We start from the raw sequence: 21,581 nt of genomic DNA, 5'->3' as shown, positions 1-21,581 counted from the left end.
TAAACTCTGTTATAGAAATCGGCAGATTTTTCAAAAATTGCCGATAAATCACTAAAAAATCGGTCAAAAATATTTGTCCGATTTGACCAATTTCTGATAAATCGCCGATAAATTATCGGACTTTTTAAAAATCACCCGATAAATCGCAAATCGGTGTCTCAACCGAATAGGTCCGATTTCCGAAATCTGTAACACGTGTAAGATTTATTTAATCAACACAAGTTTTTTAAATGTCACCTTCAAACCATACTTCCGTTAGTCTTCCAGAAGTCCTACGAGAAGGCTCCAAGTATTATACATATATTTTTTCCGGTTTTCTTTTTTTTAAAAACATTTGAGCAGTCTTATTTGAGGTGTAATTTGATCAATAATCTTTTGGTGCAAATATTAGTCAAATAAGAAAAAGAAATTTTTCGGGTTGCTTTCTTCAAGACGTTCCCGGTTAAGCTCCGAATAGTGTAAGAACTTCACGTATGCCACAACGCCCGTAGGATAAAACGCAATCTGTGACATACCCCAGAGAAAAAATTCAGTAAACTCTTTCTATTTTTGGATTTTTAATAATCGTAAAATATTTTTTCTCGAAAGTATTTGTTTTTTTACAAATATTTTATAACAGCTACTTTTAAAACACGCCTTGAAATTCGAATGGTTCAACATTGAATTATTTCAATTTCGCAGAAACAAAGGGGTCATTTGATTCCTAAGTTAAGCTTTTCCTGTAAGTAATTATAGTATGAGCATGCATGCCTGTCAATATAAGACATCAAATGCTTTGGAATCAATGAAGTAAAGCAACTGCACTCGTAAAAACTGAAAACAAATCGAACATGTCAATTTTCTATTTCAGCATCAAAACAAAATCTTTTGAGTTTTCTTATACAAATTTCTTTTCTATATACATTAATAGCAAGCTAAAAACCTCACATCTGCAATCTATAACAAGATAACATACAGTTTATATATATATTTAAGCTAAAATTCATATAGATCATGTACCTAATAAACATCTACTATTATAATAATTATAAAGATGAAGTAAGGAACGGTAGATAGTCCATTGAGACGCCTGAAGTTGCAGAGCCCAAGATGACGGAGAAGTCGAAATAGGACATAGCATTCACCAGGGACTCCGGTGAGCTGTTCTTGATTCATCAACTTTATAAACTTTATAATTGTTTAAATGATTTTGCTTATTTGGTATGCGATTAATATGATAGGATACTTAAATATATAGAAATAACTGTTATGTGAACTACACCCTGTAAAATTGCTATGAAATTTATGTAAAGGTAAACATATCAAAGCTACGGAATCAAGAAAAATTAATCTTTAACAAACATGTACTAGCGTGTTAATGCATTGTGACAGTGCCCTTTGGTAGTTAAACAATTCACATCCCAATAACCGCATCCATACGAGGCCATGATTACCACAATCCAGACAACTAGAATTGTTATACATTCTGCATTATGATGTAGGCTAAGAACATTTAAACTGTTGGCACTTTAAACAAAAAGCTTTTCTTTGTGGAGATATATTCAACACTACAGTGGTACAGACTTGGGGGCTAAAGCAACTCCATTTTCCAAATATGGATTTCACTTATTTCGGAGTCTCTTCCTTCTTCGTTTCTTTGACATGTTGCGAATCACTTCAGCATAGAAAGACCAAGACGGATCCGATTTTATAATGGGCTTTTGACCAAAGGGATTTTGCTCTACATATTCCTGAACATCCTCTGCCAAAGCTAAACCCTCCAAATAAACACGAAGATCGCCTCCATGTCCTGCTATGAAAAATATACAACAATTAGTAATTGTACAAAATTTCCAATTGAATAAGTACAAAAACCAAAGTATAAAGCTTCAATAAGGACAACAAAATAGAAAAAAAACCTTCATCACTATCCAGGAATCAGAGGACAAAAGAAAAAAAGCCTCAAATTGAGCAATAAATTAGAATTCCAGCCGCATGCGAAGTCAAAGCTCTCTCAAAAGTCATCTAAAACTCTCACGTAAAAATTAAGTGCATTTCTTAGGTATTGAACAAGGAAACTTTGGCCACAGGAATATAAGCTTCAGCACTATTTTGATAAACTTAAACAAAACCCAGAAACATGTTATTTGAGGTTTACAAATGATAAATTAACAGTTATATGTGAAACTAGGCATATTAGGTTACCCAATAAAACTTACTGCACCAAAGTCCATACAAATCTTAGAAAGAAGGAACAACTGATTTGATTATAAACCCATATCCCAATCAGGAAAGGCCCCACGGTTCATTGAAATAGCCGAATTGTTAACCAAAATACCCCCAGTAATTTGAAAGCAAATAATAAAACAAAGATTTATCAATAAGAAATGAATTATACGATTCCCAGGAATAAATATTCAACATTATTCCCAAGAACAGTGTATAATCAAAGCTTTGTACCAATGTGGGGATTAAAATACTTATATAGGAATAGAAACCCTAATAAATAACCTAATGCACTAAGGCCTGTAACAACTGGGATTTATTTTAAATAACCTATTTTCCAGCGAACCGTGGTTTCTGTTCCGACGACTGTAAATGGAGAAAAAAATGAATAAAAGATAAGTGTTTAGTGTTTCTTGGGTTATAAGGGTGATAAGTGATGGGTGATAAATGACGACTCAGGTGTATATATGTATGTATCTATCAATTTTTCTGCAGAAACATAATCAAGAAGAGGGCTACGCGGAGAAGACAAAAGGAAGAAAGCAAAGAGACGCACACCGAGGAGTGATTGACAAAGACAGATGTATATTTGTATTGTAATTTGTAAAAAAGTAAATAGTAATTTTTCCTTCATTTTTTCCTTTTTCCACCGTTTATATTGAAACTTAAAATATAATAAAGGAGCATCTTTTATTTCAAGAAGACGACTTTTGTGTTTTCTATAACTAATTAAAAATTAAATAATTTATAATTGATATACACTTAAATCTCGATAATAAATATTATTAGAATCGAAATATTTTATTCATTAATCGAGATTATTTATTTATCGAGATCAAAAATACTTTATCTCTATCATGTTGGAACCGAAAAAAAACTTATTTGACGAGATGATTCGTTTATCAAATCTTCATTTATTGCAAACTTACTGTCATTTATTTTAAATGAAAATGGTGCAACTAACAAAAGATGATTTCAAAAAATATTCTAAAATGACTATATATAATTTCATTCGTGATACTAATACATATGTACGAGGATTCTATATAATTAAAAAGTCAATAATCAATAAGATATCAACAATTAAGTTTAGACCGATTTTTAAAACATTTTTTTGGGATACTAATATTTCTCATAAAATAAATTGAACACATAATTTGTGTAAAAATATTTGTCTAAAAAATCAAAGATTATTTTTAAATTGATTCTTACTCAATTCATGTTAGCTTTATATTAAATTCATTTTTAATTGATTGCGGAATCTTCGTAAATTAAAGGAAAATGTTATTTTTAGCACATTTATTTTATGACGTATATAAATCAAAAGCATACATAAATGCAACTTAAAAAATCAATAATTATAATCATCTTGATCGTTCACAATTTGCACAGACTAAATTAAATGTATGTAAAAAGAATTTTAATAATTTTTCAAAAACATAAAAAAGATCGTATTCGATTACTTTTTGATATATGATCCCACATTCGGTACATTGTTTGATGTTCAGTTTGAAAAAAGTACAACTCAAATTCGGTTTGATGTATAAATAGATTTTACGAGCATGTGGTCTAGACTGAGTACAGTTTATATACAGGTCGGTAAACTAGCTTGTTGATAAATTTTGTAAATCAATAGATAAAAATACTAATATATATATACACATGTATAGGGGGTTACTCCGATATAAACCAATATTACAATGGAAACTAGAAACCAAATATATTTTTTTTAAATTACTTTGAAATATAACACATATGGTATGCAAATCGATCATTTAGAGATGGAAAAAAATACAGTGAAGTCGGATTTTAAAAACAAATTACGGTTTGACAGGAAAAATCAAATTAAAAACGGAGGGAAAACATTGAAATTGTGTGCGGAAGGGTGTAGCTTAGTTGGGTGTAGTGCTTTAGGGGCGACCATTAGATAAGATTAATCTAATGACTTAAGATTAGTTCTTAGTTTCCATTTTAATTTTAGTTTTTATTTGATCATTTCCTTATATATATATATTTATATATATATATATATATCCCTGAACAGATTTTACGAACATATGGCCTAGCTAGACTAAGTACATTTTATATATAGGTCGGTAAACTAGCTCGTTGATAAATTTACAAACATATGATATAGTCTGAGACTCTGAATACATTTTATTTATTAGTGAAAAACCGGATCGTTGATATAGTTTGTAAATAATAGATTAATATTCCACTTATACATAATGTTACTCGGACTTGGTTACAAATATCCGAGTGTCCATTTCCGACACGGGTACTCGAACATAAAATGAAGAATTAGAGTAACATAGGTTATATATATCCTTTAACATATTTACAAACATATGGTTTAGACGGAGTATAATTTATATATATGTCAATAAACCAAAACATAATAACCGAACAGGGGTATAATTTGTAGTTTGGTTAACCACTGTGTTTGGTTATCCCTTTCGATTACGACCGTCAAATCTTTAGCCAAATGATCATAACCGTTAGATCGAATACTAAAAAAATATACCACCCAAGCTTACAGGTTCGAATCCCGCCAACAACAAACATTTATATTATTATTTATAAAATTACAAATAAGTTTCTTGGTTTGGATCCCACCAAGAACAAATATTTATATTAATATTTATAAAATAAAATACACTAACCACTCTAACATCAAACATTTAATTTTTATTTATGAACTAGGTTAATCGTTCAAATCTCATCAACCATATACTATTTTATACTATATTATTTAATTTAACTTAAAGTTATACATAATCAAATTTTAATTATATAGTTGTTAATTTAAGTATTTAATTATTTATATTAGAATTTTAATAAAATTATATAAAATAAAAATAAAAATATATAAATATTAACGGGAACCCGTCCGATAAACTAGTAGTTTGTAAATAATAGATTAACATACCAGTTATATACTAGGTTACTCGGACTCGATTAAATCATTACTAACTTCTTTTCATTTGATTTGTTTTGTTTAAATTTAAAAATAATAATTTACTTCCTTTTTCGAACAAAACATATTGTTGTACATCTCATTAACCAAAATACAAAAAAAATTAAAAGGGAATCAATTTATGCCTCTGTTTCTCACTAGTATTGAAAATAACGTTAATTTTATTATAGAATGTGAATCAATTTTGTCTATTACACTTCTGTGTCCAGCCTCTATACACACATAAAACCCTATAGCTGCTGCTATATATACATATCAAACTAAGCTCTACACTGTACAAACATACAATCAAAAATGGCTTTTGGAAGCGGTAGTAAAAGGCGCTCTGAACAAATCTCCCAAGATGGTGAGTTTAATGAGCAGGATCAAGATGAAGAAGTACATCCAACAGAGACACCCACAGATGATACTGATGAGCCAAATCCAACCCTTAAACCACTACTCTGTGAGGTAGAAAATCAGGCAAAGGCTACTGGAAAAAATCCCGGAGGCTCGAAAAATGGGTTTGCAAGCATTGCAAGAAATCTTATACAAGTTCTTACACAAGGATCCATTATCACTTTCTTGGTGCTCCACCTGGGAAAAAAGCACAAATTCCCTTGCATACCCCTGGAGGCCTTCAAACTTTTCACGGACATCCCCCTCCTTGACCGTCTCAAGGAGGGAATTCTTCAAAGAGTACATGCAACAAATATGTTAGTAAAAACAATCTTCATTCCTCTTTCCATGCTTGCCCTGTCCTCAAGATATCCTGGTCTGCCTTGTCTTAGGTAAAGACCAGCCCAACTCATTGAATAGTATGCATCTCCCAACATCAGGACGCGTCCTCTATGTTTCAAATGCACACAATTCCCTTGCATTGCAACTTTGTCATGTGGATAATCCATCTTGCCAACTTTACCCAGGCAAGCGCGCGCCCTAAATTCCAGACGCGTCCTAGTCCCCTTGGCATGGCATGGCAATCTTGGCTTCAAACAATTCAACTCACACAATGCACTACAGGTTGGACGCGTCCCATGTACAGAAGGCGCGTCCTTCCTTTGTACATTGCAGCCCACAACCTTATCCTTCATCTTTTTGCCCCAATCCTATTCCAATTGACCCGTTCCTGACCCGATATGACCCAATGCCAAATTTTGGGTATAACAACTACCCCAAATTCCATACTCAGTTGAAAACAAAGTTGGAATTTTATCCTTAAAATCAAGCAGCAAAATTTGGCTTTCAATCACAGGACGTGTCTTTGGAGGTGGACGCGTCCTTCCTTGAACCAATAGCCACCCAAACGCCCTATAGTCGTTGCGTTACAACTATTGCATACGTCATTATGTCCATTCCCCTATAAATACCCCAAAACAAAAACTACATCATCATTTTACTCTCTCAGCCATCGTCGTCGCCGCCATTCAAGCAGAGGCTTTAAGTTCAAAATACAGTTGTTTCTTCGTTCATTTTCAGATTTCTTCAACTCAATCGATTCCCCAACTCACAAGGTATGTAGATCCCTCTTTATTTCTTCATTTCATCGAGTAAATCGACCGTAATAAGCATATATGTATGTATCTGTTCGTATACTTCTTTTCTCCCTGAACTGTTCTTCATTTTTGTATGCATATATGTATGTATCTATAAAAGTGCCATCTTTTGCTTTTTTGATTCTCAATTAAATATTTTTAGGGTTTAATGAATTTTCCCCAAATTGACCATGATCGATTGAACTTCTACTGTGTTTCAGTCTTTCTGGACGCGTCTTCCTTATAGGGCGCGTCCTATTGTTTGTTTATTGCATAGTTCAACTGACATAAGCTAATTTGTCCCAACTAGAACAGAGTAGACACACTATCAGACTATGATGCGTTTTATGCCATATTTTTCTAGACCATTAGCTATTTCCTCGCGACATATTCTCTAGGACACGTCCTCGCACTTCCCCTATCTTTATACCTTTTTCTACGTAATGGACGAGTCCTCAAAAACATTTCCCTTCTTGTTTCAGCTGGAGGACGCGTCTTCATCCTCTCCGTTTCATCCTTTCAAAGCTTTCAATACACGTCTTGGGCTTGATTCTCCACTTCCCCTTACTTTCAGTCCCGAACTACCTGAATATCATAGGACAGACTCTTTCCCTGAAGCAGAATCTCGCGTATTTGAATCTCTGAAATCAAAAACTTCAATCATGTCAAGCTCAAGCTCTGAATCCATAGACAATACCCCCCCTAAGTGCAAGAGTTGGAAAGTAAAAGCTAAAACGCAAGAGAACTTCCCAGACTACACGCAGCTTGGCAATTGAAGATTGGACTGACGATGAAATTATCCCATCATCCAGTAAATCTCACGAACATAAAATCAACTCTGATGAGGGCGCGTCCCCATCTGCTCAAGATGCATCTCCTGTTCAAGACGCGTCTCATGTTCAGGACGCGCCTTCTCCTCACAGTGAGAGTGAGTTTGAGAAAAGAGCTCCCGAGCCTGAAAAATACCCCATCTCTCCTCAACAATTTGTCTCCCCACTGGAGCATTGGGAGCCAAGCGATGTAGAGCTTGATTTCGACCGGAAAGAGCTCGAAGATCTACCTAAGGCAGAAAAGAATGTCTGGAGAAAGAAAGAAAACAAACTAGCTTGTGTTGGCATGAAATCTAGTGCAACAGACCTGGAGATTGGATGGACCATGAAATATTACGACATGGAGACATCTGGGTGCGTCCTCTTAGAAAGATGAGGCCCCATATTTTCAACATGGAGAATCTGAGGATCCCTAGGATGGTTCTTACCCTAAAACTCATTTCTTTGGGTGTGGGTGCGCCCTTGCACCCATACATCAAGAAAATTCTAAAGTGGTACGACGTTACTCTAGTTCAACTGTCCCCAAACTCATACAAGTTAGCGTGGGCCTTATATATCATGTACCACAACCTGGGATTGGGCGCGCCCTCCATGAGTTCAGCTATTTTTTCAGCCTTAGGAAGTCCATTCCTGGTTACCAATTCTTTGTTGTCAACAAGTGGCTAAATAACAAGGGCTTCAATGAGAGCAAGGTGAGTCACGAGAAAGACAGGAAAGAGCCATTTTTTAACATCTATGATGTTAAGAGAGCTCATGTACGCTTTAATCTGGATCCAAGTAAATGTTGCCTTCAGGACGCGTCTTAGCATTCCGGACGCGTCTACTACTTCACCAAGCTTTTTCATTTTCTTTCTAATAACTCTCATTTTTCCTTTCTTAGATAAAAGAACTCAGAAAGAACTTATAGGGAAGAGGAAAAAGAGAGCAGAAAAAGTACTAAAATATGTTGAAAATCATTTCAATCTCAAGGAAATGATTACAGAAGCCAATCTGAAAAAGGTTGGAGCCTTATCATCGAGAGTGGGTTCCATTTGTAAGTTCCGTGAGTTTTACAATGGAAAGCCCGTTCTCACAGCTTCTGAAAAAGCTAAAGGGCTCAACGCCACGGAATTGGTCCAACTTGACATTAACAGACAAGTGGACTTAGAACAGGGTAAGATAGGACGCGTCATCAAAGTAGGACGCGTCATCAAAGTAGGACGCGTCATAGTTGTACTTTAACGTGCATAGTTTTAACTTAGTCTGATTCATATATATGTTTCCAAGCCCGTATATTTGCTTTGGACGTGTCATGGCTTTAGGACGCGTCTTCCTGTTATACACATAATATTGATGTTCACACAAAGTTGTTCACTGTCCTGCAAGACTTCATAATGCTATTAATTGTAGTAAACCTTGATGTCCATATTCTATCCATAGGCATATAAGTTTCCATAATTCATATAGGACACGTCGATATACCCAAGACGCGTCCAATATTCAGAAATTTGGCCAGAATTATAATATGCCTATTTGTCATTTTCCATATTGCTACAACTTTTATCTTCAGCAGGGCGCGTCCTCTTGTCTGGGCGCGTCCAGGACTAATGTTTACTATGTCATTCCACAGATATGACTTCTCTTCCTAAGGGATTTGCAATTGGTGCCTCTAGAAGGCTGAAAACTGGGAGAAGCAAGCCTGCTGCTGCAAAAGACTGATCCCAAAGCTAAAGATCCTCCAGCTGTTGTGGCCCCCTCTCCTCCCCCAAAAATGATACCACTGTGGTGAACATTTCAGACAGGGAGGACGCGCCCCCCAAACGCCAGAAGACTGTCCCGGATGATCAGTCTTTCATCCTTAGATATCTGGGCGCGTCCTCTTCTGGAACTTTTACTTAGGAGGAGATAAGGGGTTGGACTTTCAGAACAGAGGAGCAAACTGAGCAAGCTATGGTAAAAGCAGCAACTGAGCTTCATTTGCACACAAGGCAAAGTGCTAACATGGCTGCCAAGCTGAGGGCGCGTATTGCTGCTACTGACACCGTCAAAAGTCAAGCTGAAGATATAATTAGATTATTGGAGAAGAATCTGAACCTTGTTGTCAAAGAAAAAGATGCTGAGATCCTGCGGTTGCAGCAAGACAAGACGCTTCTTGAGGGTGAGAAGGCACAGCTTGAAGGCAATGTTACCTCTGTGGAGAAGGCTGTGGAAAGCGTAGTTACTCTGAATTCCACCATGCAGTTGGAGCTTGACACCATAAATGATGACAGACTGCACGGCTGGAAGGAAGAGAAGAAGCTGGTATATCAAAATGGGTTTGCAACTGGTTTTGAAGAGTGGTGTTCTGGGTTCATAGCAAATAACCCAGAATACACGTTTTCCAAGTTTGATGAGGATACCCAAAAGTGGGTGAATGATTTCAGAATCAGGGCTGCAGATTCCATAAAGAGCAAAAGGATCATCCTAGGCTTGGAAGAAGATGACGCGTCCCCTGTGCCTTCTCCACTTCAAACCCAGCCTCCACTTTCTCCCCCAAAAGATCAAGATAAGCCTCAGGACGCGCCCCCTGCCTAGGACGCGTCTTCCTTGTATTAATGAACTTTTTCTGAACTATTCCAAGGGAGCAGGTTCTTTTAAGCCTTGCAAGTTGTATTCGTATTTTGACTTTCAAACTTTTGGATGATGTATTTATGCGCTTTAAGTTTTTTCCAATATGATAGCCCGTTTTTACATACTCAACTTTTCCTGTTATGAAACGCACAATATATGGGCCCGTCCTCATAAATGGGCGCGTCAACCTTTACTTTTAGAAAACAAGTGCTTCGAGATAACCCAAAGTAATACAATGATTGATATCAGTCTGGATGCGTTTTATGAAATGCTAAAAGTGGAGCATTGCTCTAAGAGGTCGCGTCCTATTGAATTACTTTCATGCATATTTTTGCTTTACTGGTTATCTTGTTTTTATAATTTCATTTGATAAGTTATATAATGAGCGCGTCCTTAGCTCAAGACGCGTCCTCGTTTCACCTGCACCTGATTTTATCTTGTATGGTCCTTCCTAAGATTGCTTTTATCTTGTATGGTCCTTCCCAATTAGCTCCAAATACTCCATGCCGAGGATTCTTTGTGTTTGGCAGCACCTTCCTGAGCACCAGATCCCCTACCTTCAGCAGTTGTCCCTTTACCTTATTGTTGTAGTACCTTGCAGCACGCTGTTGGTATGCCGCGAGCCTTAACTGGGAATTTTCTCTTGTTTCTTCCAAAAGGTCCAAGTGAAGCCTTTGGTTAACTTTTGCATCCTCCTCCGCGTAACGATCTCTACGAAGCGATCATGAACCAACTTTCATGGGAACCATAGCTTCGTACCCGTAAGTGAGCATAAACGGAGATTCTCCCGTAGTAAATCTTGGAGTAGTATTGTAGGACCACAACACTTTTGGGAGTTCTTCGGGCCAATTCCCTTTGCAATCCTCCAGTTTGGTCTTGAGAATATGCTTTATTATTTTATTGACAGCCTCTGTTTGTCCATTACTCTGCGGATGATAGACTGCCGCGAATTCCTTCTTAATCTTCAAATCCTCGCACAGTCGTCGTAATTCCTTGCTATCAAACTGCTTTCCCGTTATCAGAGACAAGCTTATAAGGTATTCCGAACCTACACACAATGGAGGTGAAGACAAAGTCTTTGATTTTCTTTGCGGTGATAGTCGTCAGCGGCATGGCTTCCGCCCACTTAGTAAAGTAATCAACCGCAACCACTGCATACTTGACATCTCCTCTAGCCTTGGGTAACTCCCCATTAAGATCAATCCCACACATGGCAAATGGCCATGGACTCACCATAGGTGTCAAGAGCGTTGCTGGCATAGATGAGTAGTTCGCAAAACATTGGCAGCGATCGCATGCTCTAACGAAGTTCGCAGCATCCTCCATTGTAGGCCAATAATAACCTTGGTGTAAAATTTTCATCGCCAACGAGTTACCCCTGAGTGATTACCACAAATTCCTTCATGCACTTCCCTCAAAATATAATTTCCTTCTTCGTTGACACATCTGAGTAGCGGTTGATTGAAGCCTCTTTTATATAAAACTTCATCATACACCACATACCTCGTTGCCTGGTATCGGAGTCGCCGAGTCTTGAACCCATCTTCAAGGAGTACTCCCTTGTGAATGTAGGCAAGAATGGGCGTCATCCAGATTTCCTTGGGAGCATCATCTACTTGCATCACTTCGACCTTTGGGATACTAGGAATTTCTTGGAGTTCCGAGGGTATAGATCCCAACAACACGGCTTCCTGCTGGGATCCCATTTTTGCCAGAGCATCCGCGTTGCTGTTCTTTTCTCGCGGTACACATTCCAGTCTGACCTCCTTGAACTTTAAAATTAGCCGTTGCGTGCACCTCAAGTATAGTTCTATACGCGGTCCTCGCGCTTGAAATCCCCTATTCACTTGGTTTACCACCAACTCCGAGTCACTTTTTGCAATTAGGTTCCGCACTCCCATTTCCAAAGAAATTTTTAGGCCATTAATCAGTGCTTCATATTCCGCATCATTATTCGTAGCATAGAACTTAAAGTGGATCGCGCTCATCAGGTGATGGCCTTCTAGAGGTACAAGCACTTTACCCGCGCCTATTCCTCCATTGTTAACTGCTCCATCCACATGCAAAATCCACCAGGGATGTGGAAACTCTTCTAAAACTTCAGGATGAGACGGATGCAACGCCACCAGAGCCTTATCATCAACTTCAGAATCAAATTCTAACAAGAAATCAGCTAAGGTCTGCCCTTTGATTGCTGTGCGAGGCATGTATTCCAAGTCAAACTGCCCCAACTCCACAGCCCATTTCAACATCCTTCCCGATGATTCTGGTTTGTGAAGGTCTTGCCGCAGAGGATATGCTGTACAGACTTCAATTCAATGCGCTTGGAAATATGGACGCAGCTTCCTTGATGCGAGAATTTAGGCATAAACCAACTTTTCCATGCTGGTATAGCAAGTCTCAGCATCATGCAGCCACTTACTCACATAATACACTGGTGACTGTTGCACATCCTTTTCTCTCAATAAAACTGCGCTGATTGAATACTCCGAAACTGCATTAGAGACTCCCCATCCAATGGTTTTGACAGCATTGAAGGGTTCCCCAGTTGCTCCTTGATCCTCCTAAACACTTCCTCACATTCTAGTGTCCACACAAAGTCTTTCTCTGCCCTTTAATCGCCTTAAAGAATTCCTTACATCTGTTGGATGATTTAGAAACAAACTGATTCAACGCAGCAATTCTCCCAGTTAAGCTTTGCTCCTACTATACACTTGTGGGACACTATGTCTAGCAGTGCCTTGATCTTCGCAGGGTTAGCTTCAATTTCCCTATGATTGACAATGAACCCAAGAAACTAGCCCGACTCAACATCGAATAAGCACTTCTGCAGATTCAACTTCATGCGAAACCTCCTTAGAATGTTAAACATCTCCATCAGGTGCTTGATATGATCATTCGCCTCCTTCGATTTAACCAACATGTCATCTACATATACCTCCATGGTCCTTCGAATCTGATTTTTGAACATCATGTTCACCAACCGTTGGTAAGTCGCGCCTGCGTTGATCAATTCAAATGGCATCCCTATGTAACAATATAACCCTCTATCAGTGATGAAGGATGTATGCTCTTGATCGGACCCGTACATCGGAATTTGATTATAACCGGAATACACATCCATGAAGCTTAACAAGGCATGCCCTACTGTCGCATCGACTAACTGATCAATTCATGGGAGTGGAAAACTATCCTTCGGGCAGGCTTTATTAAGATCTGTGAAATCTACACACGTCCTCCACTTCCCGTTCGGTTTTTTCACAAGCACTAGATTTGCGAGCCACTCGGGGTAGAAAGATTCCTTAATTAACCCGAATTCCAACAGTCAATCTACCTCCTCCTTCAATGCTATCGCCCTTTCTCAGCTCACCGGGTGATGCTTTTGTCGCACGCCTGTGCAGTTAGGGAAGATATTCAAACGATGACACATAACTCGCGGGTCGATCCCAACCATGTCTGAATGACTCCGTGCAAAGACGTCGAGATTTTTAATTAAAAAGATGGATGAGTCTTTCTCTCATCTCATAACTTAACTGCGATCTCACTTTCAAAATCTTGCTTGAATCATCTTTATCGATTGGAACAGATATTGTGTCCTCAGCTGGCCATGTTTTCTCAGCAAACATTGGGATCCTAGGATCTAGATCGAAATCAAAGTCCCGGGGGTCTTCTACTTCCATTCTTGCACGTGAGGGTGCGTCCATACAGCTGGGAGCATCCACCTCAGAACAAGGCATAGTTTCATGCATTGCAGGTGTGGAGGACGCGTCCTCAGTTAGAGGACCATTATTTTTTGACATTGCCAACATGAGGGCACATCCTTCTTCTAAGGAGCATCAACCTCATGCCCACTTTCACCCTCCAAGGGCCCGTCCTGTTTTTGAGGAGGCTCTACCTTGGGGTTACTTTTCAGGCTTTGTAAGATTTCACTTCTTCCTTCCAACTTTTCTCCATTGATTTCCCTCTGCATAATATCTCTCAAGATTCACCATGACTTCCTCCACATTGCGAATCCTCGAAACATTCCCCGATATCAAAGCAGGAGCTTTGGTTATACGAGTCTTTTCTTCCTCTGGATCCTCCACAAAATAATGGGCGTGAACTTCTCCATTTGGTTTCACCTGAATACCCGTCGAATCCTCAACAGGTAGAACTTTTCCTTCATACCTTGTCCTGCAAAATTCTTTAACAGCCTTGTGATAGCAGTCGCGTGATTCGTATTGCGACCCCCTCAGACTGCCCACTCTGTTAGGTGTCAGGAACTTTATCATCAAGTGATGTATCGAGGTTATCACTTTGAATGCTCGCAACCTAGGTCTTCCCAACAGCACATTGTGCACGGACTCCTGATCCAGCACTTTGAAGTCTATCATTTGAGTAGCAGACAAAGCTCCTTCCCCAAGTGTGACAGGAAGTCTAATCGAACCCATAACCCTTACTGCTTCTCCAGTAAAGCCGTAGACGTGTACATCTTCAAAATTCATGCCACTATCTGGGAAACCCAACTTCTTGTACGCGCTATAATACAAGATGTTCGCAGAGCTCCCGTTGTCCAAGAAGACCCGATGCACGTTCATCGTCCCGATGAGCATAGTTACCAACGCGTCATTATGAGGATGATGTACCCATGTTGACTCTCTTTCTTTGAACGTAATATCGTCGGATTCCCCTTTGAATATTTTCAGAGGTCTATCCTCCAAGCTTTGAATGTTGGTAAGTGGTAGGTGTCGTGCCTCTCTAGCATTTCTTTCCAACGCCCGATAACCATCACCAACAAATGGATTCCCCTGAAAATTTCCCTGATACTCTCGCCTCTTTGGAACTTAACCTCAGTTGACTTCTCATCAACGTCTGCTTGTGGGGAATGCCTTTCATCTATCCCCTTATCATCGTTTTCTCTACTCTGCCACGAGGTCAAGCGGTCTAGTTTCTTTAAGATTCCTTTGTCGTCGTTTACTTCAAAGATGTGATCAATGGACGCCGCCAGGGGAGTATAATTACTCACTCACTTTTCATAATTCGATGGGGGATTCTACTCTCTCCGTACGTTCACGGCATTCACCCTTTTAGGACATCGAGCAATCCGCCGATACTCTGGACTCGCAGACCTATCTCTCCTCTTAGTTCGCCCCTTTGAGTTGTGGGTATTATCATTCTTCTTTGTTTCTGCAAGCGATTGCTCAATTGCTTTGAAGGACTCAGCCTGTGCCAGTACATCAGCTAACGACACGTCTTTTCCTTGCAAATGTTTCCAGAAATCTATTCCCACGCGAAGACCAGCTATAAGAAGTATTTTCAGTATTTCGTCGGTTGCGCCTCTCACCAAGGTAGACTCTGCATTGAACCTTTTGAAATATGAGGTCAAGCTTTCCCCTTCCTTCACATTGGCCAGTGTGGTAACAGGCGGTGTATACTTCACCGCAGCCTAGAACTGAGTCAAAAACAAGGTTTTCATTTGTTCCCATGACGTGATAATCCCCGGGCCAAGTTTTGGAACCACTGTTGAGCACCTTCTCTAAAAGTTGCTGCCAAAAGACGGCATCGTGCCAAGTCAGGTACCTGGTATACATCCATTTCAATGTTGGAGCGTCCCAAGAATTCCACGAGGTCAGAGTTTTCATGAATGCGCAAGTCATTGGTCGTGTTTCTATATCCAACAAGTAGTTGCGCTTCCCTTACAACAACAAAGAAAGGGGACGGGGCTTGCACAGTTGCTGTAACCCTACCTCCTTCAAGATGGTTGAGCAACCTCTTAAGATCATCCAAATTAAATGTCCCTACTCCAGGAACGGTTTGAATGTTGAGCTGTTAGGGTTGCTCCACAACCTATTGTTGTTCCCCTTGGTTATCCCCCGGTGTACCGATGGATCTCGCCGCCCCTCGCCCTTTGGCTGTGGCTGTGGTATATTGTCATCTTGATTTTGAATATTCTCCTGTGCGCGAGGTTCCTCCTGGTCGTGCCTCGGTACATCATTGTTTTTTTGCAACCCTTCTTGCATTCGGATGTCGTCCTGGTCATTCGGACGCGTTCTGCAACTATTGCCCGTAGCACTGTGAGAAGCCACGGGAACAATGACAGGGGCTCCTTCAGTTGAGGGCGCGCCCTCTGGTCTCCCATTAATAGGGCGCCCTCCCATGCTGTTATCCCGTTCCTCCCCGTCCATTCCTTTGATAACCTCTGCCGTAACTTCCAAATCTTCCCACGTGGAGAGGCACGCTCGTATTCGCTGTGCCGCACCCTATCATCCCTTGGATACGTAGGGGCACACGCGTCATATCACGGGGCCTCACTTCTTCACCGTTTCCTTCCTTTTGCCAGTCTGGAAACATCCTCCTCAAATCGTCATCTTCCAGCCTTATGCCAAGTCTCCTCTTTAGAGTTGAAAATATTTTCTTTCCTCATCTTGATTCTGGATATTCTCCGCACGACGACATTCGTCTATCGTACACCCAAATCTATGCGGGTGTGGAACAACCTGATTGTCGATTCGAGGGCTCTCTTCCATCGGTGTCCTCATCGATAAGCTCTACAATAGGCTCGACATCATCTGAGTATTCCAAGCGTCGTGGAGTAATTCGTAGGTTTCCTCTATCGGCTTGGCCGCGAACATCGTGGGTATCTCTTTCGACCATGGGCACCTTCTTCACAGCGTGGCCATGGCGGGGAAAACGACGACCTCTCCTGGTTTTGCGACACTCCACCGTGCTCAACCTTGAGTTGAAGTTGTTCAGAGTATCCCTTATACGATACAATTGCTCCAATATATCAGCGTTGCTGATGAGAACTGGTGGCGTTCCTCCCACATCTGGAGCTCACGGAGGATCCACTATGTTTTTGGGCACGTAGGGTTCATGGCGAGTGTAACATCCCTCGCCCTCTCCTTCAGATCTGCTATCACTTCCATCGTAAAAACTTCCATCATGATTGTAAGACATCTTTTCCTTCCAAGACTATGATCTTAATCAGCACCCCTCCTAGTGCCAATTTGTTGACGGAGGAATCTGGTAACAACAAAGTTTGAGGTTTCTCGCCGGAATTAAGATCTACGACGGTGGTTCTTCGCCGGAAAATCGAGTAGTGTACGGTGGTTGTATGTTAATTGGTGGCTGAGATTGATTATGGCAAGTTGTGGCTCTTTTTTAGCTCTCAACTACCTACCCCTCTCAATGTGCCTACGTACCCTTTATATAGTATTCAATCCTGACGTAGTTATTGGGGAACAAGAAATCCAATGGACTTAGACTTCTCATTCCTAGGCCCGGTAGAAGTCCTTCCAGAATTCATCTTCCGCTAGTTTTAGGAATGTCCAACTATGAGACCAAAGACTCGTCCGTAATCGTAGGACTTCACGGATAGTGCATCTCCCTGCGCAGGGATAACACTCCGCTACAGCTATTTCCCTTGATTTACGAACGCAGGTATAGTCACGGTTCACCCCAAATGCTGGACGCGTCCCTGTCCCCTCCCCCGAATGAGGATAACCCACCAGATAACAGGACAGGTGATCCTAAGCTCTTGGGTGCAAAGTGCAAGATGACTCCAAAGTTCTCCAACGAGGACACCCGTTGAATGCAAGAACAGAGTTCCCAAAACACACACCAAAATTAATCCCGCATCCCCGATGAGGACAACCGTTGACTACAGGAGGAGGCCTTCAAGCTTTTCACGGACATCCCCCTCCTTGACCGTCTCAAGGAGGGAATTCTTCAAAGAGTACCAGCAGCAAATATGTTAGTAAAAACAATCTCCATTCCTCTTTTCATGCTTGCCCTGTCCTCAAGATATCCTGGTCTGCCTTGTCATAGGTAAGACCAGCCCAACTCATTCAATGGTATGCATCTCCCAAGACCAGGACGCGTCCTCTATGTGGAGAATGCACACAATTCTCTTGCATTGAAACTTTATCATGTGGATAATCCATCTTGCTAACTTTACTCAGGCAAGGCGCGCGCCCAAAATTCCAGACGCGTCCTAGTCCCCTTGGCATTGCAATCTTGGCTTCAAACAATTCAACTCACACAATCCACTACAGGTTGGCCGCATCCCATGTACAGAGGGCGCGTCCTCCCTTAGTACATGGCAGCCCACAACCTTATCCTTCCTCCTCTTGCCCTGATTCTATTCCGATTGACCCGACATGACCCAATGCCAAATTTTAGGTATAACATGTAAAAGGGCTAACGATTTAGTTAAGTTTTTTATTAATCACTCACATGCCCTAGCCATGTTTAGAACAAATTCTAATCTTGAATTACTTAAAGTGGCTAAAACTAGATTTGCAGCACATCACATGTCAAGAAGAGTAAAAAAGTGTAGGGAGTCTCTTGCTACGACAGTGGTTTTAATGGCTTGGAAGGAGTGAGTAAGGAATAGTGAAGTGGGAGTGAAAAATCTTGGGGAAGAGATCGCTGCAACTATTGGGGATGATCAGTTTTGGGAAGAGGTTGATAATATATTAGCCATCACCAAACCAATATATTTAATGATTAAATTTTCTGATGGTGAAGGGCCGAAAATGGGAGAGATTTATGGGATGATGGATTGCATGTTAGGAGAGATAACTAATGCTATGAAATATAGTTACCATGTTGCCGATCATCATAAAGTGTAGGAAATTTTAGTTAGTCGCTGAGAGAAAATGAATGTTCCAATGCACTGTTTGGGATTTTCACTCAACCCTCATTTTTATGATGCTAATTACTTGAGAATCGAAGCTCCAGGTGGTATCCCTAGGCGCCCTCCAAATCAAGATTTGGAGGTTGTTAAAGGGGGTAATGACAGTCTTGGAAAAAATTGGTGAAGATGCAAGTGAAAGAAAACTTTTACGTGAACGGCTTTCAAAATTCCAAGCAAAAGAAAGGATTTTTGGCTCTCTCGCAACTAGAGTTGATGCAGTGTCCATGAATCCAATTTCCTGGTGGTCTACATATGGTTCAGAAACTCCACAATTGGCTGAAGTTGCTTTTAAAATTTTGTCACAGCCAATAAGTAGTTCTTCCGCTGAACAAGTCTGGAGCACGTACTCGTATATTCATAATGCAAAAAGGAATAGGCTCAATGCTGCAAGGGCTGATAAACTCATGTTTATTCATTCCAATACTCGTCTTTTGCATTGTTCAGAAAGCTATAAAAAAGGGGCCATCAAAGAGTGGGATGTCAATCCGGAGAATTCACTGTTGGAGGAATCTGCTGTAAGACTAGAAGATACAAACTGGGAGTAAATGGGTGGATCAAATTTATTTTATATTTGATGATTTGATGATGTATTTGAGATCTCTATGACTCTGTTTTGGTTTTATTTTTGGAATATTGTTGTGGTTTATAAAGTTTCTAGTCTTGTCTAAACTCTAAACTTTGATGCTTTGATTTTTAATATTACTGGAAGATGTTTCGGTTTAATATTACTTGGATTCATGATTTACTGTTAGTGTATATTCTTGTTGTTGTATAATATATTGTCCAGGACCTCCCGGTTTACAAGGCTGTAGTTTGTATAATTAATAAGTTACCAGAATGTTAATGTGAATCAATGGATGACTTGCTCACTTGCAGCCTATTCTTGCTATGTATAAATAAGTTGAAGGGCAGAATACAAATCATGTCAAAGAAGTCAACTAATTTGCTGGAAAAATTTGGTAATACATTTATGTTTTTCATTTTTTATGTACAAAATACTAATAAAATAAATAAATAAATAAATAAAGGGTTCCTTGTATCGACCTGCGAACCCGATTCCTTTACATCCACGTCCCACGTACCTGAACTCGTACCCCGTCCCGGAACGACCCACGTCCCGTGCAACACTGGTACATACAGGTACGTTTTTAGTAAGTCAATAGGCTCAATTTGCGCCTTCTACGATGAGGACTAATATAATACACACAAAATTCATCTTTCTCACTACGTACATCTGCATCCCTGGATTTCTATCTCTCTCAAAATCTAAGTTTCTTTCTCTAATTTGTACAACCAATCTCCATCTCTCCCCTGTAATCTCTCCCTCCCCCTCTATATATATAGGGTTGTTCACAAACCGAGCTATTCGTGGAACAAGCTCGAGCTCGCCTCGTTAAAAAGCTCATTCGGCTCGACTCGTTAACGAACACGAACTCGATCTCGAACAGACAAATGTGTTCTTTAAGCAAAACGAGCTCGAGCCAGAGTTTTGGATTGTTCGGCTCGAGCTCGAGCTCGCTCGGTAAAACTCGAAAAAATTTAAATATTATCCTGAATATTTTAATGATATAACCAGAGTTCAAATCAAAACAATTTTATTTGATTTTCTATTTTAACGGTCAAGACTAGCAACTCTAATTAGTGTTTAGTCCAAATTTGTTGTTTCGATTATTTTAAAACTACTTTATATCGATCCAACCGCATGGATGTCATAAAATATATATTTTACTGATATAACCAAAGTTTCAGTATCAAAATAAGTTTATTTGGTTTGCTATTTTAACAGTCAAACATTAGTTTGACTAGTACTAGTAAATAGTGTTTAGTCCATATTGGTGTCTCGACTTATTTAAAATTATTTCTAATTGATCCAAGCGTATGGATGCCAAAATAAATATATTTTAATGATATAACCAAAGTTTCAAATCAAGATAATTTTATTTGGTTTGTTATTTTGACAGTCAAGCATTAGTTTGACTATTACCACAAACTAGTGTTTAGTCCTGATTTGTTGTTTTGATTATTTTAAAAATACTTTATATCGATCTAACCGTATGGATGTCATAATATATATTATTGATATAACCAAAATTACAGATCAAAATAATTTTATTTGATTTGCTATGTTAACAGTCAAACATTAGTCTGACTAGTACTAGTAACTAGTGTTTAGTCTATATTGGTGTCTCGACTTATTTAAAATTATTTCTAATGATCTATAAGCGTATGGAGTCAAAATAAATATATTTTAATGATAAACCAAAGATTCAAATCAAGATAATTTTATTTGGTTGTTTTTTAACAGCCAACATTAATTTGACTATTACCGCTAACTAGTGTTTAGTCATGAATAGGGTTTGATTTTTTTTTAAATATTTTCCATCGATCCAACAGTATGGAGGTCAAGATATATATATTTAGTGATATAACCAAAATTTCAAAAAAAATATTTGATACGTTATTTCACAGTCAAATAACGGTTGACCTGAATTTTTCTGGCTCGGCTCGTTTATGTTCGTGAATAAGCTCGTGTTCGGCTCGTAGTTAACGAACTCGAGCTCGTACACGATTTTTGTTCGATAAGAAAGCTCAGCTCGACTCGGGGATTTATACTACTCTTTCCGACGAATACTAGAATGTAGGCTAATGGTTTATAGTGTAGTAGAACACAATGTTATATTTTTATAATTATATACTCGTCTAAGAGTTTGGAAAGAGAAAGAAGACAATTTTAAGTTCAGGGGATTAAAGCAAATAACAAGGCTAAATCCTACCCCACACAGAAAAAT

General features: G+C 39.3%; 1 long non-coding RNA gene across 1 annotated transcript; it reads right to left on the bottom strand.

Moving 5' to 3' along the window:
• Positions 1–1,315: 1,315 nt before the first annotated feature.
• Positions 1,316–20,091, bottom strand: LOC141700234 (uncharacterized). The gene is made up of 2 exons (XR_012566257.1): positions 19,837–20,091; positions 1,316–1,789 (listed from the first exon to the last, which is right to left on the bottom strand). It is a non-coding gene; the product is annotated as an uncharacterized LOC141700234 (long non-coding RNA).
• Positions 20,092–21,581: the final 1,490 nt, after the last annotated feature.

This window comes from Apium graveolens, unplaced genomic scaffold, assembly GCF_009905375.1.
Source record: "Apium graveolens cultivar Ventura unplaced genomic scaffold, ASM990537v1 ctg1933, whole genome shotgun sequence".
Taxonomy (NCBI): domain Eukaryota; kingdom Viridiplantae; phylum Streptophyta; class Magnoliopsida; order Apiales; family Apiaceae; genus Apium; species Apium graveolens.
The sequence above is the reverse complement of the archived record's forward strand: the minus strand, read 5'-3'. Positions and strand labels throughout refer to the sequence as shown.